The following is a 23,021-nucleotide window of genomic DNA, read 5'->3' as shown; positions in this document are numbered from 1 at the left end:
AATTGTTTTCAGATGCGTTGATTTATTCTTTGGTTTTCCTGCTGAATTAATCTATGCATCTGTCGACTCACAACGCAAAAACTCACAGGACTTCATGGCCAGTTAAACTCTTCTGGCAGAGGAAGAGCTCCTAAAATTGAAGTAAATTATATTAAAAGCTATTATAAAGCCTTTCCACATTGTCACAATGGGGCAAAAAAAATCTTCAACTTGTATATGGATCAAGCCACTTGCAAAAATGTCATTGTATTCAGTCAAAGATCTTATATATCTTAATGGTGTCTTTATTTCTGTGGTGGGTTGAGAAAGGAAACCATGTAGTTCTGCAAGAATGGATATCAATGATGCCACATTCCACAGATCTGTGTTTTGTGGTTTATTGTAATCTCCAACGAAGGCTATCACTGTGCTTGGGACACCCATATGGTCTCTCTTCTTTTGCTGAAAACATATGAATTCATTTGCCAGGCTTCCTTTACTTGGGACATTAGTAGGAAGTATTTGTGGAGTTTTGCACCTCCACCTGGGTATTTATGTTCTTGAAACAGTAATGGAATTTCTCACATTTGTCTTCCTTTGTTATCTAGGGTTCAACTTGGCCAAGAATAGAAAAGTGATTAGTGAGGGATGATCAGACAGACTGATCACACCACATGGTCCCATAATTCTCATTTCACTAGGAAACCAGGCTAAAAAATGAACAGTTATCTAGAAACCAATAATATTTTAGTGTGACTTCATAGACTACATCTTTCCTAATAACTTTAAAAATTTCCCTGGAAATACATTTGAAGAAACACATGGCATTAGATATCTGACTCTTAGGAGTCACACTTGCCTGAACAGAGGTAAGCTGATCCACCCAGGATCACAAATAACATTTTCTTTTCACAATAACTTAGCAGCAACTGGGTTTTTTCTCTCTTTTTTTTTTTTTTTCCTGGAACAATGAACAGGAGTTATCTCTTACATTCAAGTGAACATGGCCCCACAACATTTCCTGCATCAATTCCCTATGGAGAAGGCAGGATGTTTAGGAATCGTGATGTTGAGGACAAAGGTTGGTCAAAATACCCCACCAGACCACTGCAGAAGTGGAATTATGGCTTCAGTGGTATTTTCCATGAGAGAAAAACCAAAAATAAAGGTAGTTCGACTTTGTTCAGTGGTGAGCCAACAAAAATCACTTTTGCCTCTGACAGAAGCCTGTCTAAAGTCCAGGACGTGTCCAGGCAAGGGTGTATTTCTCACTTCCCTGATCTCCAATATGAGCTTAATAAATTTTTGAAAAATCTGTGCCACAGTCGGTTAACATACATATTGCTCAGTGACAACGCAGACTGTTTGATCTGTGCTCTAAGGGTAAAGCACCATTTCAGCGTTGCTTGGCAGCTCTGTTTTCCTTCCCTTAGAAAAAGAGATGGATTAATTTAGAATCACAGGCCATGGAGAAGGGAGTTCAGGTGTGGCAGAAATGACAGGTGGCTAGAGCTGACTTGACAGCAATTAAATGTACAAATCTTTGATTAGGCTCACAGGAATGGAGTCATTAGCTACAGCGAATGGACCAGCTTGCTTTCCACTGCCTCATTAGCCATAATACTGATATTACTTTAAAAAGCCTGGAAAAAAGCCCTCCCACACAGAATTAGGAAAGTTGAGTTTCAGGGGAAAAAAATAAGCTAGTGTAAGCATTTTATAGCTGAACAAACATGGCTTTTCTGCATAGTCACTGACAAAAAAAGCCTCATGTTTGCTGTACTGTGAGATAGCCCCGTACCCGCTGCTGCAAGCAATGCATTCACAGACATCAACAAGTTGCTTTTGGCCACCGAAATTTAGTAACAGCCTCATCAGGCAGCATCCTACTGTGCTCCATTTCCGAATATCAGTGCCTTTAACAACATCCTACTCTGCAAGCAAAGACTTTTGGTCAGTCGCACAGTGGAATTATCAGACTGGATATAAGTTGCACATAAATCTTCAAACTAGCAGGCTTAGCCCAGTGGAAGATTTGGCTGGGGCTTTATTTATCTTCCCGTAACATGGTTGGTTGAAGAAGAGCTGCAATAACAACATTCTGCTGTAAATAAACTTCCTCCCACTCCCAACTCTACCCTTGCTATTTCATGGAAAGTTCATAATGAAATAATTTGTACCCACTCGCCCTTTCTCTTCCACTCTTCCTCCGGTTGTCTCTATCCCACCAACTTAATTTCTCTGGCCTGCTAAACCAAAGTGTCCTCTGAACAAAGAGAATCAGAAGCAGTGCTTTCCCCCAGGGCCCTCACGTGGGGATTCAGGCCAACAAGTTGACCACACAAAAGCAGTTCAGGACATAGCAAGGGCAGTGGCTTCTTGCCTCTCACATTGCTCAAGCAATAGGCAGCACAGCTGAATGGGGGGCAGAGGGAAATTCATATTTGCAAGTCAATGACGACATTGCTGGGCCAGGCCTTTGCCCTCTACAGCAAGAGCAAGATCAGAAAAAAGGATGCCACGCTTCCTTGGGATTAATGTTGTCCTCTCGTAAATGAGTGTTGTGCACTCATTACACCATCCCCCACTTATTTGTGAAGTCTGTGTTCAGGCACCTCTGTATCACACAGGTCTGTTCTCCTGTCTCAGTGGCCAAACAATATTGCTCCTTCCAAGGTTTCACAGGGACAGGACACTACAAGAGATCTCTGTGCCACAGGTGACTTACCCATAGAGGCACTGGGTGGAAAATTCCAGTTTTCACACTGGCATAGTTTGAAAATAATTATACAGCCTCCCTGCAGTAATAACCACATACTTCACCTTCTTTAGGTGCATTTGTTCTTCACATGCCTTCTGAGATATAAAAGTTACATAGGGAAGAGGAACTGAGCTGAAAGGGATGCTCCCTCTGAATAAGGAAGTTCGTATAGTCAAAGAAGTCTAAAATATGTGGTACAAATCGTCTGCTGGAGTTACCAGTAGAGAGACAGGTAACTCCACTGAAACTGAACATCCAGCCGCATCTCAATGTCTCAGTGACTGCCAAGGTCGGCAGAAACACATCCCATGTTAGCCGACCAGCTCACACTTAAGCTGAAAGTGTCCCATCAGGATGGCCTCTCCCAAGACCATGCAAGCAGAGGACTGACTGGATCTTCCTGGTCTGAGATGGCATCTAAACAGCCTAGAGATTCAACAAACACAGAGCAATCTCATCAGCTGTGACTGCAGTGCAGCACTGTTTTTCTTTCCAAAATGGTGATGTTAGAAATACAAGGCGGGATTCAACCAATAATATCCCTGGGGCGTCTTTGTTTTATTTCAAAGAGCAGTGAACTTCCATGTTGAAACAAAATATGCTGTGAAAAAATAAGAAGTGGTCTTTGGGGGAGGGGAAATCCCAGAAAAGGGGGAATGAAAAAGAATAAGGTTAAATTTAAGAGGAAGGAAAAAATCAGAAAAAGCTGCTAAACAGCTTCTAAAGTATTCTTCTGTAGAAAATACAGGCTGCATTGCTTTTGCTCTTTCAGTGTCTGCCTCCTCTGCATCTTAATTATAGTTGAGTGTCTAGCCTGACAGGCATTTTTATAAGTCTTCCTTGATTCCTACCTGCTTATGTATGCACCCAATTTCCTCTACAGATCTGGCCTTGAGTGATTTCACTCTAGAATCAGACCTCTGAGGATCCTGCATTGCACTGCAGGTCACTTTTTACACAGGAATTAAAGCCTCAGAAAGCTCTGACAGATGCAGAGGAGAAGGCCAATCTAAGTTTCTCCTCCTCCGTGCTCCTCTCTCAACGCTTGCTTCTCCCCCAAGCAATCAACAGCAGGAGGCTGACTCCACTCAGCAGTCGCAGTTCATCGCTCGATTTCTTAACTGGAGCTGCTGAGGCACAGGCACAGGTCCTCTTCTGCTGACTCTGCTGTGAGGATGGTAATCTCCAGCCAAGGAACAGAAAAGACATTGGTGGGCTGCAATAGCTGAAATTGCCCCACAGAATTTCTCTAGAGGTCATTTGTCAGAGTGGTAAGTGATTTAAAAGCCTTGGAAAAAAGTTCACCCTCAGTGACTTTATATGGCTTTTCCATCTCTAACTTCTGTGGCTCTGAAGAAAGTGCAAACGGTGTAAACAGTGCAGCAGAAACCCTTTCCAGTTGCCTTTTTTTTTTTTTTGCTTCCCATTCACAGCAAATATTTTGGTAAAAAGGCCCACTAAAACAGAAGAAGGAGATTAAGCAATATCCAGTGCTGTGACTGCAAAACTTGCAGTCCTCCACCATCCCACTGCCCAGCCAAAAGCTGTGGCGCAGCAAGGATGGAAACAGTAGGAAAACGTATTTTTCACCATGTGTTTTGACTCTGCTCTGTGGCTTAGATGACCTGTTGGTAAAAATGCCTGCATCCTGTCTCCACAACAGATATATCAGTTGTAAATTATCTGTCCAGTTTGGCCATTGTAAGTTGGGCCCGGTGGTAATTAATGGCACTGTATTATTGTTGCTGTTAGCAGAGAGCCTCCAAAAAAAACCAGCTTCTCCACCGCTGAGGGGGAACGCTGGTGTTAGGAATATTTCTATTTGGGGCAGTTCTGTGTTTTGGGAAGAGGTCTGAGGGGCGGGGGTGCCAAGCTCCCCAGTGGGCACCCTGTGACAGTGCAGGCAGAAGCCCCTGCCCACCCCGCTGCCAGCTTGCCACCTGGCTGCTCAGCATCCCATTACCTGTGGTGGGAGCTGGGGGTTAGAGGGGGAAAGCAAGGCAATTTGTAGACATGTTACATTTCCTACTTCAAAACTCTGTTTTTACAACTATTGGCCTCTCCTGCCCCAGGAGCCCTGGCCTCCGCAGCGGGCTGTGTTGATTCACTTCTATCAGCAGTAGGTCTTTTCTCTTTGTTCCTGCAGGAAGGCTTTTGTTTCATGTCTTTCCTTCCCTGCTGCACGCTGTGCTGGCCAGGCAGCCTGCCACGTGCTCAAAAGCCTCCTCTCCACTCCTCTCCCCTGCACCACTGTAGCCTCCCGTTCTGCTCACCGTGCAAACACTCATTAGGTGCTTCGGGCGCAGATGCTCAGGGCCCGCTCCTGTGTTTGACCGTAGTGCATTGTGTGATAAGAGGGTGGACACCTGGATGATGGCCAGTCCGAGCATTACGGCCCTCTCTCTTATGCTGTTTACTTTTGTGACAGTTTCTCCTTTCGATTCTCATGTCCACAATGTTGATCTAGGAGGGGGGCCATCTGGATTCCTGCCCCCACCACTAGCCGCAGCTTGGTGTCCACCTCCTCACTTCTCCTCCAACCGATTTTAACAAGTTTACCCTTGGCTGCCCCCCGTGGTGGGGCTCACCACATCTGGGGGGACCCAGCTTTCATTTCTCACCCTCACTTTTTGCCTTCCTCGGGTTAGGCTGACCACAGGGAGTGCACGGGGGCCATCTCGGCTCTGTGCCATAGCAGCAACTACAGCCAAATCAAGTCTAACCCTCAGCTGATAATGAACTGAGACCCATCTAACCCAAAAGACGGCACAGTCTATCGTAAGGGATGGGAAGGGAACACATAGACTGACTTTATTATTAGGATTTCCATCCGACAGGAGACCCTGACTGGGGCTTTCCTGTGGTTTTTCCCCTTGGAGCCACTGCCTCTGTCTCACAAAGGGTTTGAGCAGAGTACAAGTGTCTGACCTCATCTGGGACCCCAGGGCATGGGGTATTTTCAGAAATCATTGTAGCAAGTCAAAAAAAGAAGATAAAAGTCTGTACGACTATTTTTTTCTTTTTTCTTTCTTTTTTTTTTTTCCAAAAATTTGTCTTAGGAGAAAGAAGCAGCCTTTCAGCCCGCCAGCTCCAGCTATTCTCCTCAGTCCTCAGCTGGCCTCTCCACAAGTCTTGCTGACAGGGTCCTGGGCTCCTGGGAAGCACTGGTGGTATGTCAGCAGCATGGCATGGATACAATGCAGTTATCCATGCTGACTGGGACTGAACGAGAGCTGGAACCCACGAAAGTATAGCTCCATCAGCATGGCTCCCTGCCCAGCCTAATTAGACCTGCCAAGAAAGGCTAATTAGCTAGGCTCAGTGCCACACTGATGTGGCTATATTGCTTTCAAGAACCAGCAAGTATCATGTGCAGCTCACTTTAGCACGGAGATCCAATGTGAAGCTGAACAGATGGGGTATACATTCACAGGGCTTCCCTTTCCAGCGTGAGCATGCTGAAGTTATAAGAGTCAATCGTACACGCCAGTGTTCATTTGGGTGGTAAGAGGGTTTGCAGTGGGACCTCCATGAATTAAGCTTCACAACGCCCACGGTGAAATGAAGCACAGTAGATCTTCCCCTTTGCCAGAGAGGAAAACTGGGGCATACAAAATGTGAGCCGCTTGCTGGAGTTCACAGAGGGAACCCATGGCCAGGCTCACCTCGCAGCTTGGCCTGCCCACCTCGCCCTTCTCTGCCCACAAAGCCGCCCTGCCCACCTGCCCAGCAGCACTTGGCTGCTTTCCCCTCCCCTCTGCCACAGCCTTGGCTGCTCCTGCAAGGCTCACAGAGGACAGCTCCCAAACGTGCTTTGGATCCTTCTCAGGCCTTTCCGAGGATCCCATCCCTGCCTTGACGAACAGTCACATGTTGTATTTTTCCCCTGACTTCCACTGCCACATAAAATGCCGTCCACAGCCTCACATGCTCTGGGGGGACGCTGGCCGCCCGCGGGAGGGCACCGGTTCCACCGTGTCTGCGGTTCCCCACAGCCGTAGGAGGGTGGAGAAATTTGCTCTTAAAGTGCGTAAGAGCATAGTGAATCATAGGAGCAGCAAGCTATTGTTTACCAACATCTCACTCCATAAAGATTTCTTTAACGTAGTAATTTGTGAGATAGCCAAAGTCTGTCTTCCAGTTGAGACAAGCTCGGCAATGTGCTCGGCTGGGGGAAAGGTTCCTCTTGGCTGATGTGGTGGGGGCACTATCCATGGACCATGATGCCCTGAGCTCCTCCCATGGACAGGATCCTGTGTGGGACACCCACACACACAGAGTGACACACACAGAGGGACTCTTGCTACTAGAAGAAGGTCTCCAAAAATTTTCCATTTCCTTCCCAGGTTTGGCTGACAATCTGGCAGGGGTAAAATAAATGAGAAGGAGCTTATGTAGGTAGTAATATTCCTACCACTGGGCCATTGTGTAGAAGTACAGCAAGAGGAAAGCATGGGCTACACACACACTGAAATACCATGACATGTATTACAGTGCTGCATAATCCACACAAGCATAGCAGCAACTCATTACCCTAACCGAAGGCTATGGTGTAATTAGCTTAATTACAATGCCACCGGCTGAATTCACTTGAGAAGTATGCCATTCTCTGTGCCCTACAGGGTAATGCATAATCCCAAATACTTCATCAGTTAAAAGTGAGCTCTGAGATACACTTGGGCTGCAGCACAGTCCCATAGTCAGGCTTTTGCTTTATGGTATTTTTCCCCAGCTGGCCAGAGAATCTGGCTACGGTTGGTGCCCACTGATGCATTTACTCACTTTATCAATTGTGGAGAGAGAATGTAACACTTTCTTTTAGGAATGGAGTTGCGTTTAACTTTACCATGCCTGCAGAGGCCACAAGCTTCAGGGACTTCTGCCCCAATAGATATTAATCTGAAAGTGTTAACTTTATAGCTGCTGATCAGGCCAACTAAAACAACTATACACAATATACAGTTGTTTGCCACACACCCACGCACATCTGCACACCACATAGCCTGCACCCCAAAAGCAGCCGCCCTGCTTTGCAAGGGCAAGTGTCACATGCTCAGTAAGGCAACACACTTCATTGGGTGCAGAGCTAAAGACAGGCACAGGTCGGGGACACAGCCCAGGTGCTGGTGGCAGCATGACCATTAGTGCCAACAGCTACCCGCACACAGGGCACAGCCCCATCCTTCCCAAAGGGGTTATGGCACAAGCAACCTGAGCAAAGCAGCAGCACTCAGCTGGCCCACAGCTGGGCTGTGCAAAAGTAGTACAGCCCCTAGCTGCTATCCTGTTGTAAAACCATAACTATCCAGGGTGGATTCAAGACCTCATCAGCCATAGTCCCATACTTACAGTGCTATTTGGACCTTCATCAATTGCTAGTTTTCGTCTTCATCTCCGCTCCCTCATCAGCTTCCCACACACACACGCACTGTTCTGTGAGAGTTCACCTCACTTCCCAGAAAAAATTAATTCCCAAGACTTTTTCCTAAAGAGCAGTAGGAAAACTGGCTTTTGAATTCAGCACAGCAAGCCTACAATTACAGAACATGTTTTGGGTTGACAGGAAATGAAACTGTATTTTCTTGGTAAAACAATATAACCCTAAAATTCCACTTTGGATCAAGCAAAGTGTTTGATTCATCCTGAAACAAAACACTTCATTTTTGTGTTTAAACTTTTCACCCCGTTTTATTTATTGCAGGCAGGAAAACCTCAAAACAAAAACAAATGTTTCAAACTGAAAAGTTGAGTTGTTTCACTTTGAAATCATCACACTGCATTGACTGCAATTTCTCAGAATCACCCTCTTTGTCTTTGACTGAAACTGCTAGATTTCGGGTTTGATTCACAAAAAGTTTTGCACAACACAAAACAGCTTCCCAAGGATTTCACCTGGCCCCACTTGACTATTGTTTGAAATCGCATGCCTGAAAATAAAATGAAATAATGGTGTAATTTTGCCAACAATATTCTTAATACCAATGCCCTCTCAAAACTTGGTCCTTCCCAAGAATATATCACTCTTCTCTTCATAATACCTCATGCAGGGGATGAAAGCAAGAAGGGGAGTTGCCTGTGGCTTGGTCCTTACGTGGCCCAAAGGCAGGACCGAAGAGCAAATGTCATCCTCTAATGCACTGCAGGCTGAAACTAGGATCCTGCGGCTGAGCTGCACGCAGTGCCACTTCACACTGGGCATGTGGCAAGTGGGATCCCACTGTGCGGTGCCGGGAACTGGGTGCGTCTGGGAATGATCTCCAAACCTAGGTCCAGGAAATAAGGAGCTACTCACCCAGCCCGCTTTTGTCTTCCACTGCTGTTTAACCGTGTATGGGTTTATTGGGCTTAAATCTGTCTCCAGGTTTTGCCTCTTTGAAATAGAGGGGAAACAGCCTCTTGAGATGTTTTATTGTTTCCATTTCTAATTTCATATGAAAAATCAGAATAGGGAATAGATTTGGCCTTTGATCCTAAAAGAGTTTGGGGCAAAGATCCCATCTGTTCTGCATTTTAGCTGGACCTGTTCACCATTTCTGGTAACATCTGGACATGTTAATGCTTTAAACAGTGGAAACAGCCTTCAACACAGATCTCTCTGTCTCTAAGCAGAAATGTGGCTTCCTTATCCTTATACCTCTGCAGAATCACCCAGATCATGAAACGCACATAAAACTGCCTGGTCATAAGCAGATATGCAACAGAATGAGAGGTTAAAAAGGAGGACCAGAAGTGAAAGAGTTAAAAAAATGCTACAGCCTCTCTCAATGTTTCCTTGGGTGGAGTGTGTAAAGGTTAACGATTTCTAAATATTCAGGAGTAATAAATGATCTAAGTAGTTTTCTGGCGGTACCTCATGTTCTCAGAGAAGCAAATGCTTCAAGGATATGCACCATTTCAGAAGAATGTGACAGAGAGAGGGAGAGATTTATTTTAAAAACTTGAGATGATCTGTCTCATCACTGATAATAAAGGTGCAGGTTCTTTCCATCCAGAAATACCACCAGCTAAACAATGAAGAACACAGTGCCTTAGGATTTGTGTCTTACCACTGAAGGGCTTAAAATTACATTACATGAAGGTTTTTTGTTTCCTCCACATATATCTTCAAAATTCTCCATTCCTCCATAGAACCTTTCTCCTTCAAGTTGTTTTGGCAACACACTGGGTGTTATTTCATTCAACCAAAAAGCAAACAGCTGAAAGGATCAAATGGGAGTAAAACATCTTGCAGACATTTGAAGTGTGGTCACTCTTGTCCCCAGTTATGTGGGGGAGGGGGAGAAGAGTGGAACTTTTGTGGGAAGTTAACTGTCTTTGAAGCTATCCCTTTGTCAAGTCTGGATGAAACCAGTCAATCACTGAAGAAACTACTGAGAGAGTGAAACAAAGAAGACATCCCCAGACTGAGTTGTAGCAAATATTTTTTCTTGGTTCCTTAACAAAAAGGAAGAAGACTCTTATCTCTTGTACACCATTTACCTGAGGAGTAGAGTAAGGAAAGGACGGAGTGTGGGAGGTCAGGTTAAGACCTGTGATGGAGAGCAGTACTGGCTGTCCTCCTGCTTCTGGATGTGAGGCTGAAAAGGGGGAAGGAAAAGGGATGTAGTCTGTGACCAAGATAAGCATCGGTAACATGATTCATAGGTGATCATACAGCAGCAGCAGGAAGCAGGAGACATGGGTAGAGCAGTTCCTAGGAGAAAGGGTAGAGCAAGGTTTACCTCCCACAAAATAGGAGCAGGATCAATGTGAGCTGGGTTGCAATAGGAAGCTCATGACTGGGCTGAGGTTATAGAAGAGATGCAAGTGAGTGTATGCATTTATTTATTTTAATCTGACTGAAACCTGGGCATTTGACTAATGGAAAACTCACAGCCAGAGAGCTGATGGTTTGGCATCTTTGCAGCGCATACCCTTGTTGAGTGAGCAGGAGATGGTGACCGTGCTTGCATGAGCAAGCAAAACTGGAGTTTCTTACACGGGATGCAGCTGCAAAGAGGAAAGGCCTTAAGAAGATTCAGGGAAACTTGGATGAAGTCACTGTGGTTAGTGATGCAAATAGTGGGGAGCCCAAGCTAGATTCATATCCTTGGGAAGGACCCATCCTACCCCCTACACATCAAATCTTATCTTCTTATCTGTCAGTTCCAGTCTTTCACTCGCCTCTAAGTGCACTTACACTGTGTACTACAGCACATGAAGGATTGACCTAGTTGGGTGCTCAGTACTGTGTTGCTGATCTGCTTCAGCACATACTGCACCATGGGTGTAACAGCTCCTCTGGCTCTGCATAAATCCCTTTAGGTGACGTTGAGTTCACCCAGCTTCTGCTGGCAAACCCTTGGCTGAGGACTTAGTGAAATACCGTGCGATCAGCCCTTCTTCTGACCAAATCCTTACCTGTCGTTGGTATGGCAGCAGGAGCAGCAGACACCAGCCAGATAGCTCCTGGCTGCAGCTCCAGGGTCTTCTTGCAGCAAGGGAACCAACAACTGCTTTCAGGAGGTTTTCTCGGAACAACAAATCTACCTACGACCTCCCAGACCCCTCAGAAAACATGACTAAAGGCAACCCCTTATACTGCACAGCCTTTTAGCAGAAACTGGGTGATTGATACTGAAATGAGGGCAATGGGATGAACCTTACCTGTGCGATCCACAGAGATTGGGCTGCTAGAACAAGCCCATAGCCCAGTGCTCTTTGCACACCTCTCTTCGGTAACAGCTGGGCTGAGGTCCAAGGAATCTGTATAAAACATGCTCAGGATTGCTCAGCCAATTAATCTTTTGTAACTTGTGGGGGGGAAAAATGGCATGTGATCATGTAATTAATGGTTGGCTCCTAAGGTGTGTGCACTAATTAAGGTTCAGGCCTATGGTTGCCCAGCAACTGTGTTCGCAGCACTTTCTAGCACTGAAATGCCTGACTTTACAGCCTGAATAAATGTTTTTTCATGCCATTTTGTGCATCAGTATTCATCAACAAAAAAGGAAAGAAGCAGACAGACACAGGTAGACACCACCCTAGAGCACCCTCTGTCCATGTTTACCAGGATGAGTGGGACTTCTTGCTCTCCCATCCAGACCCCTGCTGTGAGGGCCAAACAGAAAGCAATAGCAGGTTGTAGTGTCCTCCAAGAGCTCATGCTGCTGGAGAGACAATGTCGGTCCAGTGCTTTTTGCAGACTGTAGCTGACAGCAGAAGAATGGTAGTACCAAGAGTTTGGGGGTCTCTTCCCAAAAGAGCAGCAGCCTTCTGCCTGAGTCTGTCCAGGCTTGTTTCTTTCTTTCCAATCCTCTTCAGCCTGTCACTGTCCCAGGCCTGTCTTCTCCTCCCTGCTGGTTTCCTTCCTCAGCCCTCTACCAACTTGCTGTTTTTCACCATTCTCCATCCAGGTCTCTTTGCTCTCCCCTCCACACATCCCTCTCCTTCAATGCCTAAGCATCAACAAATGGAGAGGAGCATGGTAAACACTGAAAGAAGGCAGGAAACACCCAGAGAAACCCACATTGACCCCAGCATACCCTGTGCCCATGATTGCAGGGAAATGTGTGTTCAGCTCCTGCTTCCACGCAGTGACATGCTCCAAGCGGTCAGAGTCCTTTGCTGCCAGCAGTCTACAAACCGTTTTTCAAAGGCTCATAACTTGGCCAAATTTGGGCAGATTTTCCTGGATGCAGCAAACGGTATATTCCTGCTTCAGAGGCCCTCCTTCTGCCAATTTCAAACCTTTTCACCTTCCCTTAGGGGAATGCAAGCACTTCAGAAAGAAAAAGTTCACCAAGATGTAATACAGAGTTTTCTCTTAAACTCTCAGAAGTGCTTAGCAGTCTGGCAATATCTGAGACAGACACTCAGCATGGAAAATATCAACTTAAACTGTAAAAGCCCAACGATGTTACAAAATCAAATATAAACACACATTTTAATGGGCAATGTGAAGGTAGCTGGGCATTGATATCAAGGTACCAACACTCGAGATATCACCAGCTTCATTCATACTAAACTAAAAGGCACTAGGTGGAACTGAAACTGGCAATTGTATACGACAGCCCTACTGTCAAAAATGTGATGGAGCTTGATGGATGGATCTGTTAATACATTGTCAAAGAGAGCAGATAACTTCTTCCCCGATTTCATTTTCATTCTCTACATAATTTGCTGAAGCTTTAATCAAAAAGAGACACTTTTCTCTCACCAAAAACCCTGAACAGCCAGAGCTACCAGTCCCCCCAGTCCCTGTGCTGGACCAGAGCCAGGGACGTACTGCCACTGTGGCTCCCAGGAGCCAGTGGGCGAGTTTATCCTGCGATTTTTCTAGTGTAGTTCTCTGACAGGCCCTAGCAGCCTCCTGAGAAGTCTATCTACACTATCCCACCCTGAGACTGTGCTACAACAAACTGTCCCAAGAAAAGTCACCAGAGAATGTGCTCGCAGTACCAGTGCTAGCCGCCTTTAGGCTCCCCTTCCAGGGTCTGTCTTGAATTTGGGATTTTTAATGGGTGGCAGGAAGATACAGGAACCTAGTTTGGATGTGCTGAATTTTAGGCTACAGTTTAAATTCACTTCATTTTTTCTTGTCCCCAGTTAACACCATAGACCAATAGCCCTCTACTGTATTATTTAAGCCATTCATTAAATACAGAACAAAACACTATCAAATCCATCTGACTATTTCTTTATACTGTGATTATCACTATAGCATACAAATATATGAAAGACAATGTGTTCACTAATCATAACAACGTAACAGTGAATTGTCCATGAACGGGGCAGCTAGCATTTTACACCTACAGAGAGTTGTGTGAACTGAATTCCAAAACTTTTCAGCAAAATAGTAGCAAAGCTTCAGACACTTTGAATTAGAAACTCATTGTGAGAAATGAGTGTTGGGATGATTTTTTTCTGTTCCTCTATAGCCTTGTTGGTACTTACCCAGCTTGAACAAAGTACAATCTGTACTTATTTTTGTTGTTGAGATGTATTCATTGAGGTTGTCTGTCAGACTGCTCATTTGAAAGAACATTCTTATGTTTAAAAAAAAAAAAAAGAAATAGATAATTCATAATTATACTATTCAACTCCAGCCTTCTATCTAAATCGGAAATTTTATACAGCCTGATTTAATGGAAAGTCAACATTTTGGGTTACAGAATGGAAAATTTTACCATCAATAAGTTGAGTACGATTTTGCAAAATTTCATGTAGTTTGAAGCTATTAGCCATCATTGCTCCAGGTCAGAAACTAATTGGATTTTACAAATGTTGTCCAATGACACAGGATTCACTGCTGGATATAGCCAAGAAATACAGCATGATACCTTTAAAGAAAACTGCCTTTCTATGTGTTCAGAGATTTGGGGGAGAGGCTTTTAAGACTGCATGGGAGGACTTTAAAAATAAATTTGAAATTTGAAATCCTCTTCACCTTCACACAAATGTGATGAATATGTGTTTTAAGAGTTATGGCATGTCTGCGTCTTTTACCACTAAGTACACCAGACCATTAAAAAAGTTCTAATATGTATGTTTGAATATGTTGTTGCTGATTACATATCGAAATGTCAGTGTTTGCTCAGAGTGAGCAGTCATTTATTTTGAGACCTTTTCATTCCCATAGGACAGTCTGCTGGAAATAACTGAGATCATCTCTTGCTTATGTTCATATGCCTTAGTTAACTCTGTTGGCTTCTCGAAAATTTTCGTCCTAAAGAATCAGTGAATACAGAAAAGCTGAAATTTTCTGTTTATATGAATCTAAGTCCCACAAATCTCACTCATAGCCAGTGAAACCCTAAGCTCTTTCCTCTAGATTTCCTTCGTAGTTCATGAAGAGGAAATTCAATCCCTCCAGAGGGAAATTGCTTCCAGTTGTACTTAATACCTATCTTTGGATAAGGGAAGTGCTCTCTGGAGGTGAAACTCTGTCTCTCTTTCTCTCTCTCCTTCCATTGGTGATGGAAGAGATACCTAAATTCTCAAACATCCAAAGTCACTTGGGATAAGTTCTGTGCTTAAACAAGCGCATACTCCAGCTTGCGTGGTTACTCATACGGGTGAAACTACAGCCACGCTCAAGCATCTGCTTGATCTGGAACCACAACCTATGAGGAGGAATATGGACATAACTTTTATCTGAGAGACACAAATATCTACCTGTCCTTTGTGGGAAAAGGTATTAAGATCCCACTCCTTTTTTCTTCTATTGTTTCCTGTACCTGGATCTGTTATCTGTGAAAGTGTAAGTCTTCCTGTACAGCAGGAAGAGCAAGTTCCAATCAACATAGGATGCAAATGGGATGCAAATTATCCATGGGCCATATTTTATCAACCTCAAGCACTCCACAAAAATAAGGCGACATATCCACCCTTGCTGCTGCAGAGTGGTTTGCAGCTCAATGTTCAGCGCAGATGAGCATGTACAAAACAGAACTTTGCTGGAATTACTAAATGCCGCTTGTCACCAAAGGTCTTTGAAGAATATTATCCTTTGATCACTTTTCAGCTGCATCTCATATTTCGTGAGTGTGTGAGAGATAGTATTCTGAACCTACTTACATAACTTGCTGCATTTTTGTAATTTATACTCCTTTGCCAAGGAAGATTACCCTCTCAGTGAGCAAGCCATGGCCAATTGATTTCAAGAGCAAATCCTGTTGGCACTTAAGACAGAAATTATTAGACCCTTTGTTATAAAAGTCCCAAGGTCAAGTCATCAAATATGACTGATTACATTTTCTAATGGTTTTTCTATGCTCATTAAAGTGCATTCAGATATTCAGAATCACCTCTGATCACGACATTCAAAACCAGCTCTGATGGCTCCTGACAAGCAGAAATGTATTCTCTAATCTTTAACCACATAAACAATAGATAACTGCTTGTAATTGGGCTCAAATTGATTTCAGGTGGCTTCAGAGAAAAGCAATTTCTACAACAGATTAACCTTTTAATTAATGTTTATTAAGGATATTACCAGGTGCAGGAATCCTCCTAAAGCAGAAAATTACACTTCATTGACATTCATTTATGATAAAATAGCTGATCCATTCCCAGGTCATTATTCATGTATTTATCATCATTTCTTTCTCTTCATGAAAATGTCATAAACTCTAATTAACTATTGTAACACTGTATGTTTTAAATACATTGCTCTAGACTGAATAGGGGAATGGACATATGAAGATCAAGATGTCCTTTGGCACAGGTTTTTAGAGAAGGATCCAGCACTCTTTACCAAATGTCACCATGGGCAGGATATTCAGCTATAGCATCAGCCTTCTCTAAAGGCTTGTGAGATACCTCATTCATGAAGGGAACGCAAACACATTGAGAGATCTGTCAGAGTTCACATCTCATAAAGGACTTCATCCACAGAAGAAAGATAGGCTGCTCTCTTGAGAGGAACATAACCTGGGCTACAGAGAAGTTTATTCTGTGATGTTTGTGGTACATCAATGCCTCGGCAATTGAGTGTCTGAATACAGATTGTAAGGAAAGTGATCTCCCAGACACCTTTAGAAATTTCCAACTCTAACTGAGGTTTGAGGTGATTTACCTGAGGCTGATGGTGATACCACCTCTGGATACATCTCTAAATAAAAAAAAGGCCAATTGTTTTCTGGATACACCTACAATACTAAATTTAATAAGGGTCAGTTATTGGTCACACTGTTCAGCTGTTAGCTCTTTCCCTGGCTTTTCTTTGGACAGTTTCAGCTAGCACTCCCCAAGACACATCTGCCACGGAGAGGGCTGACCCTGGCTAATGTGGATGTAGACCAGCACGTACCATTTGGCTTTGGGGTCAGGATCAGTCCCTGATCCTCTTTCATGTAACAGTGTAGATACCAACTCTGTGGCTATTGCTAATTTGCTGCTGCCCAAGAACTTCCCACAGCCTCAGACCATTCTTCTGAGGAGCAAATTGACAAACCTTGCATTCTCAGGGGGTTGCTTTACTGTGTTTTGTTGTAATTGTGGAAGGAGTCACTCACAAGCATTGTACATTACTTCTCTACCCACGGCTTCAGTTCAGCATGCTATATACATAATATACAGTTCAGGCACCAAGTGAAAAATTGTCTTGAAAAGTTCTCATTTTTCCACAGTGTGCTTCCCTTTCTGTAAAATTATGTCAACTAAAAAGCCTTTTTGGTAACAATGTGTCCTTGTTTCGGGTGGGATAGAGCTAATTTTCTTCTTAGTAGCTAGACTAGCACTATGTTTTGGCTGTAGTACGGGATTTGGTATGAGAAGAGCGTTGATAATACACTGATGGTTTTAGTTGTTGCTAAGAAATCAAGGACTTTGCAATTCCCTGTGTTTTGCTAGTGTGCAGGTACACAAGAAGCTGGGAGGGAACACAGCCAGGAGACCTGACCCCAACTGACCAGAAGGATATTCCATACCATATGATGTCATGCTCAACCTATAAAGCTGGGGGAAGAAGAAGGAAGGTGGGGCCATTCAGAGTGATGGCATTTGTCTTCCCAAGTAACTGTTACACGTAATGGAGCCCTGCTTTCCTGGGGATGGCTGAACACCTGCCTGCCGATGGGAAGTAGTGAATGAATTCCTTGTTTTGCCTGGCTTGTATGCGTGGCTTTTGCTTTACCTATTAAATTGTCTTTATCTCAACCCATGAGTGTTCTCATTTTTACTCTTCCATTTCTCTCCCCATCCCACTGTGAGAGGAGTGTGCCAGCGGCTGTGGGGTGCTTAGTTGCCAGCTGGGGTTAAACCACAACACAATGAAATAAATAAATAGGTATAGAAGTCCTTTAGTTCTCTTTAATGCTAAAGCTTGTAATTATCTGTGGAAAGCTTTGTTCAGCTACTGGTAGTGTATGAATTCATTCCAGCATCCTTTCTCACCCTCTCAGTTCCAAATGAAAGACATCAAAACACTACTTCAACTGATAAAATTAATTTCCTTCAAGAAAATAAAGATGGTTGATACTGGGTTGGGGAGAACTGCTGGGCAGACATGCGCAGGGACTCTTGTCCAGAAATGGGAGAGCTTGGTCAGTCTATGGCTAGACCATCTCTTCCAGAAGGCAAGGGCTCTGCCAGCGGGAGAGTCAGGTTGACTTTGGAACATCACAAGTCACACAAGAAGATGCTTGCAGCAGATGACACATATTTTCCACTTCTCTTTGTGACTGATAGCTACATGGACACTCTCCCAATCGGTGTTACCTTTTCTCTGTTACCTCATACAGTGGTACCCCATAAACTTCACTGAAGATGCATTATTGGATGGGTATGTAACATACAGACAGGCTAATCACAAAACAGTCCAGTCCATAGAACCTTTGAGGGATCTCCTATAAGTGCCTTAAAAGTTCAGGCAGAGGAGATCCTACTTAAGAAGTTGTCTGAAATTTATATATACATATCAAGTTGGGGGCAGAGCTGTTGGAGACCAGCGTAGGGGAAAGGGACCTGGGGGTCCTAGTGGACAACAGGATGACCATGAGCCAGCAGTGTGCCCTTGTGGCCAAGAAGGCCAATGGCATCCTGGGGTGTATTAGAAGGGGTGTGGTCAGCAGGTCGAGAGAGGTTCTCCTCCCCCTCTACTCTGGCCTGGTGAGGCCGCATCTGGAGTACTGTGTCCAGTTCTGGGCCCCTCAGTTCAAGAAGGACAGGGAACTGCTAGAGAGAGTCCAGCGCAGAGCCACGAAGATGATTAAGGGAGTGGAACATCTCCCTTATGAGGAGAGGCTGAGGGAGCTGGGTCTCTTTAGCTTAGAGAAGAGGAGACTGAGGGGTGACCTCATTAATGTTTATAAATATGTAAAGGGCAAGTGTCAAGAGGATGGAGCCAGGCTCTTCTCAGTGACATCCCTTGACAGGACAAGGGGCAATGGGTGCAAGCTGGAGCACAGGAGGTTCCACTTAAATTTGAGGAAAAACTTCTTTACTGTAAGGGTGACTGAACACTGGAACAGGCTGCCCAGAGAGGTTGTGGAGTCTCCTTCTCTGGAGACGTTCAAAACCCGCCTGGACGTGTTCCTGTGTGATGTGGTCTAGGCAATCCTGCCCCGGCAGGGGGGTTGGACTAGATGATCTTTCGAGGTCCCTTCCAATCCCTAACATTCTGTGATTCTGTGATTCTGTGATACATATATATATGTATATTCCTACTTTTCAGTACTTGGGTTTATCTATTTACTGGAAAGCGTATCATATGGAAATAAACTGTAAGGAGCTTTGGCAACATTTCTGTACTTGTTTTAAATATGTAGTCTTCCTGATGCTACGAAATTCTATCAATCAACTTCCTAAAGAGTCCTACTTTCAACCAGTTTAAAATTAAATTTCTCCTACCATTTCTATTCAGTTTCTTTGATTCCTTGAAGTTTGACAACATTTTTTTAGATATCCCAGAACTATGGAGTTCATTTTCACCCAGTGAAACACAAAGGAGGGCTATTTTTCTCTTTGTTAAACTTATCTGAACTGCAAAAAGAGAAAAGTGAACTCCTTTGCAAGATTTGCGCAGGAGCACTTAAACAGCACAAAGGAAAAAAAGTTTATGAAGCTGTATTACTAGGCTCTGCTAAACAATATGCTGCTTCCTGATTAATCTCATTCAACTGTAATGCATGAATAAATTGCAATTTAGATGATTGAACGTATGCACCATCATATCAAAAACAAAATGAGACACTTAGACAATCATAGCTTTCTCTTTTTTTTTTTTTTTTAATTCCATATCTTTCCTCACTCTAACAAGGGGATTTTCATGTCACACACTTATTCTAAGATTGTCTGTAAGGCAGGGCTGGTTACAAGGCAGAACACTGACAAAACATGGGAAAAGGACTATATAGGCACAGATGCAACCAGTTTTGTGGACAACCAAAGGTATATTGCAATGTGTTAAGCAAAAAGAGAAAGGAAAAGGAAGCTGCTGTTGTTAGGGCACTGCCCTGGGACACACAAGAGCCGGATTTAAGTTCCTTCTGTGCAAGAAAATTCCTCTGAGTCATCAGACACGTGTTTTCTACAGTGGTTTGTGAGATACCAGCCTGAGGGAGATCTGAAATAACACATCTAGGATTTGAGTATCTGTGAACTAGGTTGCATACCTTTGCAGGGCCCAAATATATTGCACAGTGTCCTGGAAACAAGCTTCTGGCTCAGTTGTCCATCCTTCACTGCTCTCCTCCCAAAGAATCAGAAGCCGTTTGGAGACCAGAGCTTCACAGTGCTGCAGGTACCAGAACTTGATGCAGGGCTGAGCCATGAACAGGCAGCAGAGATATAAGTTCATGGACCCTATAGTCGCTGAGCCAGTTTGGCAAAGTGAGTATTTATTTAAGAAAAACAGGACTTCCCACCTGATCAAGCCCAGCTCCTGGAGCATCTGAGGTACCACCTCTGATAACCTTTTCCTCAAGCAATCAAACTTCATCTGAGGTGGTTTGCCCACCTTGAGCTTACCTCTGGTTCTGACTCTAACTGTTAGGCAGAACTATCCCTTGTCTTTCTTTTGCTTTATGCCACTGTCCCCTCAGCCAACCTTTCTGTTTCTCCTAGGTGCCATGTGGACATCTATTGATTTTCCCACACTTCTCGCCACTATGAGGAAAAACAAAAGATGCTTATATATTTAAATGAGCACCTCTCCATTGAGGGAGTAGAAGTGACGTAAAACAACAGCAGAAACTAGTCATTTAATGGAAACTTCCAATGTCATTATGTATTTCAAGCATAAGATTTGTAGTTCTCAGATAACAATATTGATTGTATGGAAAATGAATCAAAAGCCTAAATTGATGATCTTGCTACATTTCTTTTGGAACAGCAATTAACTGGTTGGTCATCAAATTGTTGGGGAAGCAGCAGGAAACATGAAGATTATGGGCAGGTTACAAAGTAGCAGGTAGCATTGGGATGGTCCTCAGCTTGGCCGCATTGATGATATTTCAGCTGAAGAAGTTGTTGACATAGGACACCAGCTTCGGAAAAATGGCTTTAGTTGAGTTAAATGTCATTGAAGTTTTTGTGATTGTTATAACAAATGCACCCGTTGTGTGTATATTGTATCTTGTGGTCAGACACTCTACTTTAGACATGGTATCATTACAGGAGAACCACAAAAATTCTTTAGATTCTTTAGAAAACTGAAGGGGGGGGAAAAACCTCAAGAGATCGAAGAAGGGGGTGGAGGGAGAGAAAGAGAATAGAAGGTTTGTTGTCCATTCTGTTCTTGGAAACTGAACTAACAGGGATAAGACAACAAGGGCGCATATTTATAAAGCACAATAAAAGGCCTCTGTGCAGTCATGTCTGTGCAGAGCAGATGAGCGGTGGAGTTCTGGGAAGAATTACATAAGGCGTCTTGTGTACACGTGCCTGTGAACGCAGAAAGTCACATTTGCACACATACTCACAGTGTGTGCCCAGATGATGCCCTTCTTCACGTACAAAACGTCTCAGTCTTGGTCAAGAAACTCCACAAACAATTCAGATGCAACACATGAGAAGTCCCGTTTCCTGTAGTGCCAAACCACGCAAGTCACAAGCAGCCTAAGAGCAGGACTGTGAGTAACTTTTCTCAGAAACAAGTCTATTTAGCCTGGCTTCAACTCAACAAATCCAAGAGCAATTATACACAGACATTTAAGTGAATGTTATGGACTTGACAGGCTGGAGGAAAGGCAGCTTACATGCACAGCTATTCAAGAGTAGTGTAAATCAGAGAATCTGCTAGCAAGATGCTTTCAGATGGATGTATTGTGTGTGTCCATAGCAGCTTGCCATGTGTCCCATCTGCAGTTCACACAGCTTCCAAAATCTCAGTGCAAGCCTTGTGTCCAAGCAATAACAAGACTGCATCTTCTTTGGGAGTTAAATGTCAACGATTAGAACTATCTGGACACCTCAAAGCTCTTGCACTCTCTTCCCATCTCATATCCCTGCTGTCCAGTCTCTAATTGTTCTGTTGTGCTGATTACCTAGCATAATATTTCCTTCATCTGAAACCTTGAACTTTTCTCTACATAATGAATGCTGTCTGGATGTATACAATGCCAAAGGTGCCCTGCTACACATCCATTTTCATCATCTTCCCTTGGACAAGTTTCCACATCTTTAACTATCTCGTTGACAGATGTAATGATCTCTCCTAAAACAGTTCTTGATTTTCCTGACAGCTTTTACAAAATTAACCTCTTCTTCCCCTGGGTTTTCAGAAAATGGTGATCAGTGATGTGTGATGAGATGATGCTAAAGAATCTTGCTTTTTGCCCCTCTCTGGGTGACCTGTAAGTTTTCTACTCTGCCCTCTTGTCTTTAGATGCCTTTAACAGCAGTCTTCCTCTTCTCTGTTGGATTCAGCTCCATCTCCTCTCTGCTAATATCTCCCCAGGAGCAACAGTCAAGTCTCCATCCACACCAAACTCCCTCCACATGCACAACATTCCATCCAGGTTGCAGAAAGAAATTACAAGGACATGAGCTGCTTCTTGGTTAATGCCTGTTGGCAATCCAGAGACGGCTGACATCTGCTCTGTCTAATGAGGTAGCTATGAGTCTCAGTTCCCTCCAACTAACAGCATTCCCCAGCATGACTCCTCCTTCCTCCAGGGTTTAAATAATTTGTACACTCCTTAGCTAGGCTTAGAGTTAGAAAGTTATTTATATTGCCAGTTGGCTACCATCTCTTAGCTGTATAATGCCACTGTACAGTCTTGCAGGCCCTACAAGTGCTTCTGTGTTGTAGCCCTTGGCACCTTTCACAGCCCAGAAATGTACCTTTGGTCCAGAAGTGTGAAAGTGTTTTTAAAGGGCCTCCTCTGAGCAGCTAGACTGATTGTAAGAGGCCAGTATCAGTTTCTCGGAAAATGAGAGTGAACTTTTAAAGCACCACCAAACCATAGTTGGAGATTTTAGCTAAGTGTTTATCTCCTGGAGGTAGATGGGCAATTGTGACTTATGTGGACAGTTTTCCATAGGAACTGCAAATTTTTGCCTCAGAGTGTCTCAGCTCCCTCCCAAAGCATAGCATAGACAGTCAAAACACCTCAGAGACATTTGCAGAAGGAATCAGTAACTTAACAAGGTATAACTCATCTGGCCAGTTGAAGATACCTAAAACAAAACAGTCTTTCTTCACAGTCAGTAGAGGACGATATGCACTTATAGGGTGCAAAATACGTAGTATTCATTAGCATAAGACAAATATTGTCTAACCCCAACCTGTTTCTCTCAGTGAGCCACAAGAGGAATGACAAAACTACCAACTCAGACACAAAATATGCCTTGTAGG

This window comes from Nyctibius grandis, chromosome 2, assembly GCF_013368605.1.
Source record: "Nyctibius grandis isolate bNycGra1 chromosome 2, bNycGra1.pri, whole genome shotgun sequence".
Classification (NCBI taxonomy): domain Eukaryota; kingdom Metazoa; phylum Chordata; class Aves; order Nyctibiiformes; family Nyctibiidae; genus Nyctibius; species Nyctibius grandis.
Note: the sequence above shows the minus strand (reverse complement) of the source record.